Source organism: Trachurus japonicus, chromosome 8 (assembly GCF_045865225.1).
Source record: "Trachurus japonicus isolate A0001 chromosome 8, Traja_1.0".
NCBI classification, from domain to species: Eukaryota; Metazoa; Chordata; class Actinopteri; order Carangiformes; family Carangidae; genus Trachurus; species Trachurus japonicus.
The window spans coordinates 16,469,867-16,486,474 of record NC_140914.1 but is presented as its reverse complement, the minus strand read 5'-3'; the positions used below and the strand labels follow the sequence as shown (position 1 = coordinate 16,486,474).

The 16,608-nt window shown below is 38.4% G+C and overlaps 1 pseudogene across 1 annotated transcript in view; it reads right to left on the bottom strand.

Annotated features, from left to right (window-relative positions):
• The window catches only part of LOC146982955 (nuclear GTPase SLIP-GC-like), a 134,287-nt pseudogene that overhangs the window by 61,637 nt on the left and 56,042 nt on the right, over positions 1 to 16,608 (bottom strand). The window contains exons 13-17 of the transcript XR_015036284.1: positions 10,734 to 10,851; positions 10,499 to 10,607; positions 10,277 to 10,410; positions 10,003 to 10,084; positions 9,808 to 9,889 (exon numbers count right to left, since the gene is read on the bottom strand). The product of XR_015036284.1 is annotated as a nuclear GTPase SLIP-GC-like (transcript). The remainder of the gene's footprint in view (positions 1 to 9,807; positions 9,890 to 10,002; positions 10,085 to 10,276; positions 10,411 to 10,498; positions 10,608 to 10,733; positions 10,852 to 16,608) is intronic.

Sequence of the window (16,608 nt, the reverse complement as noted above, 5' to 3'; positions counted from 1 at the left end):
TCGGTGTCCCCCCCTCTGGTCATTTATTATTATCCCCGGTGGGGATACGTGTTGTCCCCCCCTCTGGTCAGACAGAGCCTACTTTAGATCAAGTCTATATCATTTGAACCGCGAGCCTTCTTATCTCCCCTACAGTAGCGCACAGCGTCTCCCAGACCGTCATATGTAGCCTACTGTAAATTCTCAAAAAAAAAGAAGAAAAAAAAAAAAGGCGAGTCTCGAGATGCCGGTTGCACTGGGTCGGGTCTGTCTCCAGGTTTGAGCAAATATTTGTAGGCTACCGGATAAGACAGCACCCGCTGTTTGGGTGCAATAAAGTCGCTGTTAACAAAATCAACATCTAATCTGTCCCTTCAAATTAAAGTTTTTGATGTGTCTGTTTGGAGCAGCTGCTGACAGATGTGCAGCTGACAGTGACAGTTTCCTCATCACTAAACCTGGGCCACCATCCGATCCTTCCTCGGGACAAAGTCTCTTGGACATATATTGTATATTCTGTGTTTTTCCTCTCTTTAAACGTCTCATTTCAGTTTTTGCCGGTTGGCAATCATCTGGTGCACCCGCTGTTTCTCTCTGGCGCACTCACTCACTCTCGATGCGCATATAAATGTTATAAAAAAAACACAGATGCGCAAATTTAAATGACCTATACTGTAGTCTATTCAATGACCACAGCTGATTATCGTGCCACACCTGTCACGTCTCTATGAACACAACTACAGGCGTCTTTTATTTATTTATTTATTTATTGCTGCGGTCCGACCACATCGGGTCCAGGGTCAACACTGGTCGGACCCCGTCGGGTCTCTGCTCATTTATTTGCATTTGCTCAAACTTGGAGGGGTCCCCCCAGCCGCCGCAAACTATCCCCCCTCAGTTTTTTTCACAAATCGCACCCTGCAAATCTATACATGGAGGAGGTAGAGAAAAACATCAAGTTCACCAGAGAGGATGTCAAGGACAATAGTCTGCCTTTCTTAGATTGTGACGTCCATATGAAAAAGGACAGGAGCCTCCACATTGGGGTACACAGAAAACCACACATACAGACCAATATCTACTTTTCGACTCTCACCACCCTCTGGAACATAAGCTTGGTGTTATCAGAACCTTGCAACACAGAGCTGATAACGTGCCCACCAGCTCACAGGCCCAAGGGGCAGAACACAAGCACCAAAGAGGCGCCCTCACAACTTGTGGTTACCCTAGCTGGACCTTTGTGAAAACTGCAGCTGCTTCCAGAAAGAAAACCAGCGAAGTGGCTGAGAAAGAAAGACAAAACAAGAGAAACAACATAGTCATTCCATATGTGTCTGGAGTATCAGAAAAACTCAGGACGATCTTTAACAAACACGGTATCCCTGTGTATTTCAAACCCAGCAACACACTCAGACAGAGACTGGTACATCCCAAGGACAAAACACCACACACCCACAAAAACAATCTGGTGTATGCAGTCCAATGCAACGAGGAATGCAAAGACCTCTACATTGGAGAAACAAAACAACCACTGCATAAACGCATGGCCCAACACAGGAGAGCCAACTCCTCAGGCCTGGACTCTGCTGTCCATTTACATCTCAAGGAGAAAGCCCACTCCTTTGAGGACAGCAATGTCCAAATTCTAGACAGAGAGGACACCACCTATCTCCAATTTACAATGCTGCCCTTTCATCCCTTCCCAGGAGATTCAACAATCTAGCCTCAAAGAACAACAACTGTTCACAAGTGGCAAGTGACTCTAACGACTGTCGTTATAACAACATAGGACACTAACGAAGTCGAAACCAACTTTCCATCAAAGGCAGTCATTTAAACGACTGTCGTTGGCACTTGGAGCACAAAAGGGAACCAGTGACATCATCACCCTTGTGAACGCCCACACAAGAGGTTAAATAGTGAGTCTCCACACCAGATAGTTGGACCAGTCCCAGCCTGGTCAGTTGCGTACATGAACTGATGAAGCCTCTTGGATGAGAGGTGAAACGTCTTCCTAGACAAATAACTAAGTCCAGTTGCTTTCGATTTAACCTCCTTTGAAATACTATGACCTGGGCAAATGAGAATATGCACTGGCTATGTAAATTTGGCCACTGCAGCACTTTAGCAACTAGAAACGTACCTAATATGTAAATAAAGCGTGTTTGAAAAATAAAAAATAAATCTCCTCCCCCCCTCAACGTCCTTGAAGGCTTGTGACTTGGCTCTTGGGTGTAAACCAGCGAAGCAGTGGTTGAATGGTATCTTTTAAGCCTTAGTTTGGAAAATAAGTTACACTGACTGCTGAACGGAAAACGGCTGTTATATATTTGAAGACATATTACTGAAAAACAGGTTTGATGATTTGATTTTTGTTGTGATATTTACTCCAAAATCGTATATTGCTATAATGTATAATGTGCAAGTTCAAGTTTTAGAACTCTTCATTTTGATGAAAAATTAATAATAAATAGTCAAAATTTTCATGATTAATATACAAAATCCAGTAATGAAACGTTAAGTATTTAAGACGATGATATAGAAACTCGAGGGATAAGAACTTATTTTTGTTCTAGAGACCTATAAAGATAAAGACGGGATCATACACGGACAGACCGAGCAGCAAGCAATAAATCTGAGGCTGTGGCAACTAACAGCGTTTAAAAACTTACATTATATCTGGACTTGTAAGAACTTTTCTTACTTGTTGGACTAACTCTGCAGAAATCCTAAATCTAAGGCGTATGTGTGTGTTTGACTCCTCGCTTTGGTGTTCCGGAGGAGTTAACAGATAGTGGCATAAAAAAAAAAAAGGAGTGGAGCTATAAATCCAAGGCTGAGTGTATCCATTGTTCTCAGGCGTGTTAGGTGCGGAAACGGGGCAGTTTGGAATCCTTAATAGGAATCTAATATCTATTAGGCTAATGATAAAACAGTAGACAAACTAAATTTTGAATTTACGTACGATAAAAGAATAAAATACGACATTACAACTGGAAAGACTATTGTGTTAATAAAAACCTAAAAACACATAGACACACATCATCTTGAGTTGAATTTAAAAAAAAACAACTGAATCACAGGTTGTCATGGGTGATGAAGTGGCAAAGGAAGATAGGGTGTTTACGCCGCTACAGTTGGTAATAAATCAACAGCCAGAGCATGCAGATCAAATACGTCTCTGTATGAAAAAGTGGCACAAACATGTTACCTTTAACGCTGCCTGTTGCAATGAGGTAGAAGTCGATATTAAAAAGAGGGAAAGCGAGTGGAAGAAAGAAAGAGAGGTTTTGCGATGGTTTCGCCAAGCGAGCAAACAACATGTCTTAAATGTTACTCAGTTGCCTGTTGTTGTGGGAGGGACCAGCCATAGAAAAAAACGAGGAATGGAGAGGAGAACTGCCTGCTCCATCGACTCCTCCTCTGTGTTCAGAGCCCCCACCCTACCTGACCAGTCCAAAAGAAACACCCACTGGACAACTTCCGGTAACAAGAGCAAGGGAAGATGAGAGGGATGGACGTAATGGAAAGTTTACAGTGTCATGGGTGGAGCTACTCTCTGACGAAGGAAAGGCGGATGCCAGTGAGTCAGATGACGAAAGCACGGAAGAAGAAGAATGACAAGCTGAAGCAACAAGCATCCAATACAAGCTTTGATGAAGAAACTCAAAAGGACATTAAAATGTATCACCAAGCAAAGACACCACAAAAACAAAAACAAGCAGCAAGAGAAGTCAAGTGGTCAACTGTGACACAACAAAGAAATTATCTTCAAAGATTACAAACATATGAAGCTGCTTGTGACAAAATTGATCAATTAAATGAAAAAATAAGATCAACTGATGAACAATTGAGAAGAATAAAAGAAGAAGATAACATCATGAGAGAAACTCAACAAACTAAATTAAATGAAATTCAACGTTTAAGAAGCCTTCAAATGGATGAGTTACAAGAAACTCATGGCAGTCCACGACATTGGGCAGCTGAGCCACACACTTGTATTGACACTAGGGCATCGTCTTTTTTTTTTTTTGATCTGGGTACACAAAGAATCGATTGCAGGTATCGATTGACAGGCGCAGTTTCGATACTACTTGGTACTGGGTTGTTTCGGTCGGTACCTGAAAAGTAGAGTACCGATACCCAGCCCTAATTGACACTGAACAAGAATGCTTGGATATGGATTGTGAACAACTGCAAGCAGCTGACACCTGTAGTAAAGAATTATACGGAACCAAAAGCCCAAAGATACTGGAAGCCACAACACAGAGTTGTCCTAAAGACAATAGTTTCAGAAGACAGCCCGCTTGTAGAGCAGGGCCACCTTTTCGTGGAAAAAGAAAAATGGCTCCAACACAACAAACTCAATCCCGTAAAAATGCAGGAACAATCACCATCAGGTGCTGGGGCTGTGGTTCAACTGAACATATTAGAAAAGACTGCCTGATAAAACCATGGCCTGCTGCTGTGCAACAATAGGGGGGCCTAGAGAAACCAACGGGGAATTTAATGACACCTCAAATATTCCCCTGTCTGATACATCAATTAAGACTATAGGTTTCTCTGGAAAAAAAAAAAAAAAAGATAATCAGCCGGTTCCAATAAAAACTCCAATCAACTTATTAGGAAGAGACATATTATGTCATCTGAAAACTAATATCACGTGTACTAAGGACTTTACAAATGACACTATGACATGTAAAATTATGGCGCAACTCCAACAAACACATAATCCTTTGCAAACCCTGCACAAACCATCTGCTGTGTATTGGCTGCAATTAGACTCTGATTCAAATCTAGCAAAGAAATGAAATAATGGTTAAAAGTTAATTTAGGAATAAAGGCAAGGCAAGGCATCTTTATTTATATAGCGCATTTCATACCAAGGCAACTCAATGTGCTTTACATAAAGATAAAACATTTAAAAAAAAAAGAAGCATAAGACAGAATAAAAACAAACAAAACACTAAAAACAGAGTTAATAAAAGAAAAGTAAAAGAAAAGAAAATAGATAAAGTTTTAAGTTCTCAGTTATAAGCACATGAAAAGAGAAATGTTTTTAACCTGGATTTAAAAGTGCTTACAGTTGGGGGTCATTTCAGTTCTGCTGGTAGTTTGTTCCACTTGTGTGCAGCATAACAGCTAAATGCTGCTTCACCATGTCTGGTCTGAACTCTGAGCTCCACTATTTGACCTGAGTCATTAGATCTCAGAGCTTGTCGGAGGAAAAATAAGATCCAAAACAGGGCCAGTTGCGATCAAGGATCCTTTTATTCCAACATGTGATAAGTACAAAATAATGGTATCGAATATGCTCAAAAGTAAAAGTTGTTCATCAAAGTTATAAGAAAAATCCCCTCAAAGTATCAGAATAGCTCCACAAGACGATCAGAATAGACTGAGCTTTGGTGCAGTAGAGTTTACGCCGCTTTAGGAAAAATGGACATAAACCCGAGCCTGTTCCGGACCAGACTAAGTTGTTATCTCCTCGTCTTCGCTTTTTATTTACGATCCTCCCTTCTATTCAAATGACGGTTGACGATGATGGTTCGACTACGATCTGCCCCGCTGATTTGTTCAACTAATATTATACGACATTACACGATGCTAATCCCCGCCTTCATGGACGTGTCTTACTATGGCACGTGTTGGGGTTCATCCCAAGTTCAGCTTCATTGGCGCCACACAGTCTTGCTGACGGCCGTTATCTACGTTACCCCCCTTGACTCCCTCTGTAGGCACCTAGACACCAAACTTACGATGCACTCCCACGCATGCGCACACCCTGATGATGCACTCCCACGCATGCGCACACTCTGACCACTCCTCCCTTGCTTCCTCAGCACTCTCTTGGTTTCCTCATGCTCACCCCTCCCTTCTCTGTCTCTCTGCTGTATCAGAGCTCAGTGCTTTTCCTTTTTTTTTTACCCAACAAGCTCTACTGGATTTATACTCTACTAACATGTCATTCATGTATCCTGGACCTAAACCATTCAGTGATTTGTAAACCAGTAGCAGAACTTTAAAATCTATTCTGTAGCTGACTGGGAGCCAATGTAAGGTCTTAAGAGCTGGGGTGATGTGATCTGATCTCTTTGTTCTGGTTAAAACTCGAGCTGCAGCGGTCTGAATGAGCTGCAGCTGTTTGATACTTTTTTGGGGGAGACCAGTCAGACCAGACCAGTTACAGTAGTCTAGTCTACTGGAGATAAAAGCGTGAATCAGCTTCTCCTGATCAGTTTGGGACATAAAACCCTTAATTCTGGATATGTTCTTAAGTTAATAAAAGGCTGATTTGGTGACTGATTTGATATGGCTGTTGAAGGTCAGATCTGAGTCTATCAGCACGCCAAGGTTTCGGACTTGGTCTTTAGTTTCTAAAGACAGTGACTCAAGGTGTTTACTGACAGCAACCCTCTTCTCTTTATTTCCAAAAACAATGACCTCAGTTTTTTCTTTATTTAACTGAAGGAAATTTTGGCTCATCCAATTTTTGACTTGCTCTAAACAGTGACATAATGACTCTGTTGGACTGCAGTCATCTGGAGACAGTGCAAGATATATCTGTGTGTCATCTGCATAACTATGATAGTTGACATTACAATTCTGTAGAATTTGACCCAAAGGCAGCATATACAGGTTAAACAGAAGGGGTCCAAGGACTGACCCCTGAGGAACTCCACATGTCAAAGCCACTCGATCGGATTGATAACTACCAATGGTCACAAAATAACTCTGTTCCTCTAAGTAGGACCTGAACCATTTTAGGACTGTCCCGCTAAGTCCTGCCCAGGTTTCCAACCTGTCCAGCAGTATACTGTGATCCACAGTGTCAAACGCAGCACTGAGATCCAATAGGACCAGAACTGACACCTTGTCTGAGTCAGTGTTCAACCTTATGTCATTTAACACTCTAATAAGAGCTGTTTCTGTACTGTGGTGAGGTCGGAAGCCTGATTTAAATTTGTCAAAGAGTCCACTGGAGTTCAAGAAGTTGCTGAGTTGATTAAAAACTACTTTCTTAACGATCTTGGCTATAAAGGGAAGATTTGAGATGGGTCTGTAGTTGGTTAAAATGGTAGTATCCAATGATCTCTTTTTTAAGAGTGGCTTGATGGCAGCTACTTTCAGGGGTTTAGGAAACATGCCTGATTGAAGTGAGCAATTTATTATTTGCTGCAGATCTGTTTGGACAGAGCTTATAATAGTTTTTAAAAAGTCAGATGGTATTGTGTCAAGACAACATGTCGATGTTTTAAGATGCTGATCTGTTTCTTCTAAGGTTTTTTGGTCAACTGTATTAAACTCTGACATTACAGTTGATTTATTCCTAGGTGATTTTAGGGATTGCATCATTGTATTATTTTGCTGATTTGTGTTGATATTTAGCCTTATGGATTAGATTTTTTCATTGAAGAAGTAAGCAAATTCATTGCATTTTTCTGTGGAAAAGAGTTCTGATCTCTTTTGGGGGGGTTGTAAGCTTATCAACCATAGCAAACAGAGCACGAGTGTTGTTGATGTACTTATTAATCATTTCAGTAAAGTGTTGCTGTCTAGCCTTGAATAACCCATGGTTAAAATTACAAAGACTTTGTTTGTAGAGGTCATGGTGGATTTGAAGTTTAGTTTTTCTCCATTCACGCTCAGCTTTCCTGCATTCTGTTTTCAGAGCCTTTACCATCAAAGTGTTCCTCCATGGTGTTCTCTGTCTGGTCAAGGTCTTCTTAGTTTTAATAGGTGCAATGGTATCAATGACATTTGAGATTTTGCAGTTTAAATTATCCAGGAGTTCATCAACTGTCTCTGCACTCACAGTTGGTGACATGACTATAGCCTCCATAAACTTAACACTGGTATTCTCATTTATGAACCTTTTCCTAACAGATACAGAGGGTAACTGCATGTTCGGAGTTAAATGATCAGAAAGAGCCATGTCCTTGATATCATCAGAAGTAATGTCAACACCTCTACAGATAACCAGATCCAGAGTGTGGCCTTGGGTGTGTGTGGGCCCTTTCACATGTTGGGAGAGGCCAAAAGTGTCAAGAAGAGAGCAAAGTTCTTTGGCATTTGTGTGTTATTGTCTATGTGAATGTTAAAATCCCCTGTTATGATAAAAAAGTTGTAGTCGGCAAACTCATCAAATAATTTTCCTGGGTATCTTGGTGATCTGTAAATAATTAGGAAGATAACTTTTGGATTCCCCTTTACTAAAAAACAGAGATATTCAAAAGAGCTAAAATCACCAAATATAGTTTCCTTGCACTGAAATACAGATTTAAAAATGGCAGCAACTCCCCCGCCTTTCTTACCACTTGGGATAGCATGCTAGCTGAAATCAAGGATGTAGCAGAAGATAAGGCCATGGGATGGGAAAGTACCTAAAACCACACACACACACCAGCATATAAGCCACACACGGATGATGTGAAAATCAGTCACTTCGACCCTTCTGTCGACACTTTTTCTTTTTCATATACTGTACTTTGTATCTTGTAAGTGACTCAGGGTGTTAACTTGTGTTTTACTTTGTCTAAGAGTGAATAAAAGACAACTCTGCGTCGGATCCATCCCTTTCCAGCGTTTTATTGGAGTCTTCAAAGTTATTATATTATTATATTAAAGTGATGCTGAATAAGTTTAAGGCCCAAAAAAGACGAACTTATTTTACAACAAGATCAAAATACCTTTTTTTGATCACTCCTGAGGGGTGTTTCCCGATAATGTTTGGGTCTCCCTTTACCCAGGATCTTTGTTCATTCTGACCGCTCGTGTGATGACTGACCTCTTCTTTGCAAAGAAAATAAAAACCTAGTCGGCCGGTAGAAGTCTCTATTTCATTATTCACCAACAGCAAACTGCTAAGAATTTCCACAACAGGATTCTATGCAAAATGTGCAAAATGTAACACTGTATTGTACACTTTTGTTACCATATCTGAGTTATCGTGTTAGAGTATGGGGGCACACCTACAGACAATATGCAACATGCAAAAGAGAGCACACCTACAATATGCAACATGCAAAAGAGAGCAATAAGAACAGTGAACATTACAGGATATCATGAATGCGATAGAGTTCAAAACCACTCAAATACTCTAAAAAAAACAGGCATTAAAACATGTAACTAAAATAATATGAAATAAAGATTAAATGTGATAAGAAGCCTGATTAAAAGGAATAAAAGAAATCCATATAAATTCATCCATATAGGCATGGACAGAAAACATGAAAATAATGCATTATATAAAAACTGGAATTATTAAAAGCCACTAAGTCTTTGGAGCATTTGAAGTGGTAAACACATGAACTGTATAGAGCCAATAAGGCAACTTGACTTCTTTTGGATTCTTCAGTTCTAAAGACCAGTGTAAGAAAAACAAAGGATTTTCTGTGTTTTTCAACTTCAGCACTTAACAACCACAATGACCAGGATGACAGAGAACCTTCACAGACATAACCTGAACATGGTTGAGAACAAATCCAAAGGCCTCATGTCTGCAGGGACATTCGGTGTCATCAGGCCTCTGCTGTTTCTCTTCACTGAAAAAACCTGAAATATCCACCAGGAGAAGAATAAATGGCAGAATTCTGACACTGAACAAAACCACATTGAGATTGGCTGAACTTCTGTCTGACAAATGTGATGTCAAGACAGCTGCTCACATTGAAACACTAAATCCTACTGTTTGTTTGAATGCTGTTGTTGCAGATGGATCAGGTCATTCAGATTAACAAGAGTAAGAACTATTCAGAATAAAATCAGCTCATAGTTAAACCAAGGCCTTTGAAAAAAGATTGTGGAGACATTTAAGAGAGGTTTTACCCAGTTAGTGATGTTTCTCCATCTGGGCTGCTGTTCATGTCATCATAATGTTTCTTCACCAGGTCAAGCTCTGCTGAAACATCTAAAAAGAAAGTATAATAAATAAAAACTATATATATATTCTGTTATTATTCTGTTCATTTATTAACATCAGTGAGATAAGTACAATGTATATATTTTTTAAATATCCTCCACCTGGGATTGAGTCATCAGTAGTCTTCAGTGACAGCTCAATTGATTTCATCAGGGTTTCCTCCAGCTCCTTCAGCACGAACTTCTAATGAAGCAACAAAATCACTCATTACTTTTGTCATGAAAACGTTTTGTGTTTCTCTTTTAACAGCAGTGAAAAAGGAGATTTTTAGAATGATGCATATTGTACAGAATAAGCCTTAGTATAAAAAGTGACCTAGAATGAACAGCACATGTTACTACCTATTTTGTCTCATATTATACAAAAAGAACAAACCTTCAGGTCGTTCAGGTAGAGCAAGAGGGCATCTTTAGCCTCCTCAAACATGATGTTCTTTGATTCATAAACATGTCTTTCAATGGTGTCCCTCATGTTATTCAGTACACCTGGTCCACTAAATGTTGCTGCTCCTAGAATAAAAAAGATAACAGCTGAATATTTCTGTATAATCATGATGAATTTACTATATTGACAGAATACCATGATCTTCTTTATTACTTTTGTAACATCCTTGCATGTGTTCTTCAATTTTCTCCGTCAGACTGTGGTACATTATTTTCTTGTGCTTCCGGATGATTCTGTTGAGTTTCACCTTAATCTTTTCTTCCTGAAAGAGACAACACAGAGTATAGATGATAGATGTGTAGACCAACAGACAGACAGACAGACAGACAGACAGACAGACAGACAGACAGACAGACAGACAGACAGACAGACAGACAGACAGACATACCTCTGTCTGTAGAAAAGTCAGTTGCAGCTCAGCTCCTCTGTACTTCTGGATCAGCCTTTTTGTGTCAAGTGTAAATGCAGCGATGGCTCCATTGAATGCTCCACATTCTCTTTCATTTCTGAAACATGTCAACAAGTTTAAATGTTTAATATATACAATTATGTCAATTCTTTGTTTCGCCACTAGGTGGGGCTAGTGGTGCAGCGTATCAGATATACAGTAAACATCCTCATCCTCTTTACATAGCGTGCCATTCAGGAGTCGGGGCTGAGCACCGGGTCGGCTTGTCTCATAACAAAGAGGAATTCTGCATTTGCTACAGGCACTACACCGTTGTGTACAGATGGCTCCCCTGGACCTATTGCATATTTCGCGCGAGACCCAAGTTGCCGTGCTCGGTGTATTCAGGTGCAGTCAGAGCTACCGTTTGTGTCATAAACACAGGAATATCAACTCTTGACTTGCTTGAAGTGTACATTTTTTTCCACAGACAGCGTCAGATGGCGACTCAAACCTGCGCCGAGAAGTTTTTTTTACTTGAAGCAAGTCAAGAGTTGATATTCCTGTGTTTATGACACAAACGGTAGCTTTCCCACTGCACCTGAACACACCGAGCACGGCAACTTGGGTCTCGTGCGAGACTCCGGGAGACTTCTCATGAAGATAAATATCTTCTTCCCCTCTCTGATGCTGACCCTGATGCTAACTGCAATGTTTTTAAACAAGGCCCCTTACCCTGCTCTTATTTTTCTGAGGACTCCTTAAAGTCTCTTTGTGTGGATAAAAAGATTGCTAATGACAACTGTTTTTCTTTGTTTCACCTTAAAGCAGAAGTAAGTGATATATTTGTGTTAATATAAGTCTTAAATAGTTATATCTTCCGACAGCAATCACTTACATAGAGTGTTTGGACTGAAACACGGGTCTGTCAGTCCCTCTGCTCTGCTCTGAGCCGAAGAGAAAACATTTATCGTATCCTACAGTTTTTATCCAATGAGGAGAGAGAACGGCATGCAGGGCTGTGTGTGCAGCCAAGGAACGCCGTGAATGTGGTGACGTAGCGACGAGGACTGTTATAGTGCGTTCAAGGAAACTCGTATTTTTCCGACCGTGAAGTCGTACCAGTTCGATCTGGTACGAGTTCACAGGTCGGAAGTTACGAGTGGCCGTTATAGTGACTTTCACCGGTAAAACAGGTCGGAAAAACACGAGTGGGTTGCCTGGAACGCCACAAAGTCGTAAGTTGTGACTTGAAGCTGTAATTTACGATTTCAAAAGCCTGCCTGGAACGCAGCATTAGCGAAAACGACCGGACCACTTACTTCTGCTTTAATATTCGTAGTTTACCTAAACATTTTGATAGTTTTATCGATTATCTTGGTATGCTGCCAGTTGATTTTTCAGTTATAGGCTTGACCGAAACATGGCTGAATAGCCAAAAAGTTTCTATGTTTCCCATGAGTAATTATAATCACTATCCCTGTTTCAGACCTGTGCATTGTGGAGGAGGTGTATCTCTCTTTGTTAAGGAGGGCATCAAATCCTCCCTTCGAAATGATCTTGTTATGATGGTGGAAGATGAAGCAGAGGCTGTTTTTTTAGAGCTTGTTGAGCCTTCTTCTAACAAGGTCTTTATTATTGGATGCATTTATAGACCACCAAATTCTAATATCAATCGTTTTATTGACAGCTTTTATTCTACCCTCAGTAAGATTACCACTGAAAAAAAAACTTGCTATATTATGGGTGATTTTAATATTAATCTCCTAAATAATCAGTCATCTCAATTTATTAATCATCTCAATGCTGCATCTTTCTTCTCCCTCATAACAAAGGCTACCAGAATCACTGCCTCAAATGAAACACTGATTGACAATATATTTACTAATTCCTATTGTGATACGGGGATACCTGGCATTTTGTTCTGTGACTTATCTGACCACCTTCCTGTGTTTTATCTCGAGCCCATAAATGGGAAATCAAACTCATCTACTACACCTGGTGACATTTTCCTCCGTAAATTTAATAATAGTAATATGAGTAGGTTCATTGATAAATTATCCATTGTTAGTTGGTCTGAGGTTGTAAATGAAAATGAAATTCAAAAGGCTTATGACATCTTCCATGCTATATATTTTAAGATCTTTGATGATGCTTTTCCACTTCAAAGAACTAAAAATAAATTAAATAATCCAAGTAAATCCTGGTTAACCAACGGGCTGAAACGGTCTATTGCCAAGAAGCACAAACTTTACCGTGACTATCTCACCAATCCCACGCCATTATTTCTGAATCGGTATACAATTTTCAGAAATAAATTGAATCACCTGCTGAGAATAGCAAAACGTCAGTTTTATGCATTTAAATTTACTGAATCTCAGAATAACATGAAAAACACATGGAGGACTATCAATGAACTTATTCATAAAAAAACTGACAGGACTGTACAAAGGGAGTTCAAAGGAATTAATAAAGCTCTCTCAGATCCCCTTGAGATAGCTAATGAATTCAATAATTTCTTTGTTTCTATTGGTCCTTCACTCGCAGTCAAGATTCCACAGACCCCACTATCCACTTCAGGGATTAAGTGCCCCTCTTCCTCTTTTGCATTTTGCCCCATCACTGAGATTGAGCTCATTGACGTTGTAAACAAAATGAAACTATCTGCACCAGGTCATGATGAATTGAAATCCTCAATACTCAAAACAAGTCTTCCATATGTCATTAAACCTCTTCTTCATATTTTTAATCTCTCCCTCGAAACCGGTATATTTCCTGATCAGTTTAACCCTTTGATGCACAACATGGGTCTAAATAGACCCGAGTGAGTTTTTTTGTGCTATATCTTTGCGAAAAATTTATTTCATCATATAGAATTCCAGGTATTCCTCAATTAACTTGTTTTTGATCATAATACATCCTTATTTTATTTTTTACTTTTTCACTTTTTTAATAAAAACACATTTTGTATCACTACCCCTCTAATGCGCAACATGGGTCTAAAATGACCCACATTCATTTCCAATGTGATTTCATGCTGAGTGATAGTTTCTTTGCTGTAACTTTTGAAATCTATCTATTTTATGATTGAATGTTCCAAGTATTATTTAATATCTTGTTTTTTATTAGTGGGGTCATTATTTCCATTTTTCATTTCTAACTTGTGAACAAAAATGAACAAAAATGTCTCAGTGAGTGGACCGGTTGAAAAAACAAGTATAGCAAGAATACTTTAATTTTAGCATTCCCTCACTATCTATACCAACAACAGACCATTGTTTCCTTGATTACAATAATGACTAGTCATTACCTGTCCTTTCCCCCCATTAATAGCTCTGTTGACATATTCTACTGTGGTCAACAGCTAACCATAGTTTATTCTATCTGAGTAGGCTATTTCAATGTTATATCTTTGAAATCACTGCACAGTATTTATAATTTTCTTCAGTAAATATTCTTTTTTAAGCACATATAATCATATTTACTTGTTTTACAATTATTCCAATTTACCTAAAGAAACATTTGATGACTCATTAAAGATAACTGTGCATAATTTATAAGGTTTTAGTTACCTTGAATAAGTAGCTACATTACTTGTCATAAAGGGAAATACCTTAATATTAGCAAGTTAGCTAACTGTTAACATGATGACATGTTCTAGCTGGTGACAACAATAGAATAATATTCTATTGTAGACACCAGCTAGAACATGTCAACAGCTACCTAGCTAGCTAGCTGGTGACATGTTCTACTGTAGTTAACTAATACAGTAGAATGTAGAAATGTCAACTGCTAGCTAGCTAACTGGTCCACTCTCTGAGACTTTTTGTCTATTTGTTCATAAAATAAGAAAGTAAAAATGGAAATAACACCCTGTACTAATTAAAAACAAGATATTCAAATGATACTTGGAGGATTCAATGATAAAATATATTGATTTTAAAAGATACCACAAAGAAACACTCACCCAGCATGAATTCACATGGAAAATGAATGCGGGTCATTTTAGACCCATGTTGCGCATTAGAGGGGGTGTGCATATGTTGTGCATCAAAGGGTTAAATGGGCTAAAGTCATTCCTCTCTTCAAAGCTGATGATCCCTCATTATTTTCCAATTATAGACCGATATCTATTCTACCATGTTTTTCCAAAGTATTAGAGAAATTAGTTTATAATCGTTTGTTTAAATACCTCAATGACAATAAAATTTTATATGACCATCAGTACGGGTTCAGAGAGAATCATTCCACATCTATGGCCCTCACCCGACTTGTAGATAATATTACCAAGGCTACCGATAATAAAGAATTAACACTTGGAGTATTTCTTGATCTATCGAAAGCCTTCGATACGGTCAATCATGATATTTTATTACAGAAACTTTCTCTTTATGGTTTATGCAGCTCAAATCTGTTATGGTTCAAAAGCTATTTGTCTGATAGAAGGCAATTTGTTTCCTGGAATAACTCTTCATCTGACTTAAAGTTGCTTTCATGTGGTTTGCCCCAAGGATCAATTTTGGGCCCTTTACTGTTTCTTATTTATGTAAATGACCTACACATGTCATCAACTAAAGCATATTTTATTCTGTTTGCAGATGACTCCAATATTTTTTTATCTGGTAAGAATGGACCTAAATTAATATCAGAAATGAACACAGAATTGTGTAAAGTTGACTTATGGTTTAAGGCAAACAAATTGTCACTCAATATAAAGAAAAGCTTGTATATGTTATTTACTCCGAGAAGTCTACACTCAACAAACTCTCTTCCTAATGTTTATATTGACAACAACATCCTGGAAAGGGTCACGGTAACAAAATTCTTAGGTATCTTAATTGATGAAAATCTTACTTCATCAGTCATCAGTCAGTCAGTCATATTCTGTCTATTTCTAACAAGATTGCTAAGAATATTGGAGTTATCAGAAGAATACGTCATCTCCTGCCTGGTAAAATCTTGATTAATTTATATTATACGATGATCTATCCTTTCATTTCATATTGTAATTTTATTTGGGCAAGCACTTTCAAGAGCTCTCTCAACTGTATTCTCGTTTTACAAAAGCGATTCATCAAAATGATAACATTTTCTAGCAGATTTACTAGATCCACACCTCTGTTTCAATCTCTAAGTATTCTTCCTGTTTTTGCTGTAAATACTTTTCAAATATGTATTTTTGTTTATCAATCTATTCACAAGTTACTCCCAATTTGTTTCCAAACTGTATTTCAGTTCAATTCCCAGATTCATAATTTCAACACTAGATCAGCAAATAATCTTCATCCCACCTTTTTTAAGTCTACTTTTTCTCAGTTCTCAATCAGATTTAGAGGTCCGCATTTTTGGAATGCACTACCAATCCACCTTAGAAACTGCACAAGTATAAATTCATTTAAGAAACAAATAATTCACTTTCTATTGGCCCAATTGAGCGATTCATAATCCCACATACTTTTTACATCATTTTTGTTTTTCTCTCTCTCCTTTTCTAATTGTTTTGTTTTTCACATGATGGTAAACTGAACTTATTCTGAATGTCAAATGTTTATCCTGAATATCCACACAATATTGATTTTCTCTTTTTTAATTGTTTTATGTTGTTTTTTCATTCTGTAAACTAAATTTATGTTGAATGTTTGTCTTATGGAGGACCACTTGACAAGCCCTTAGGGGTTTTTTTGGTTTCTCCTGCACATTTGCTTTATCTACTGTATACTTTGTATGTCTCTTGTCGTTGTCGTTCCACTTTTTTAATATGCTGTTTTATACATTTTTTATGTGCTAAATAAAAATACAAATACAAATACTTCGAATTAGATCTAGTTTTACAAACATGTCGGCTTGCTTGAAGTAAATAAACTTCTCCGTGCAT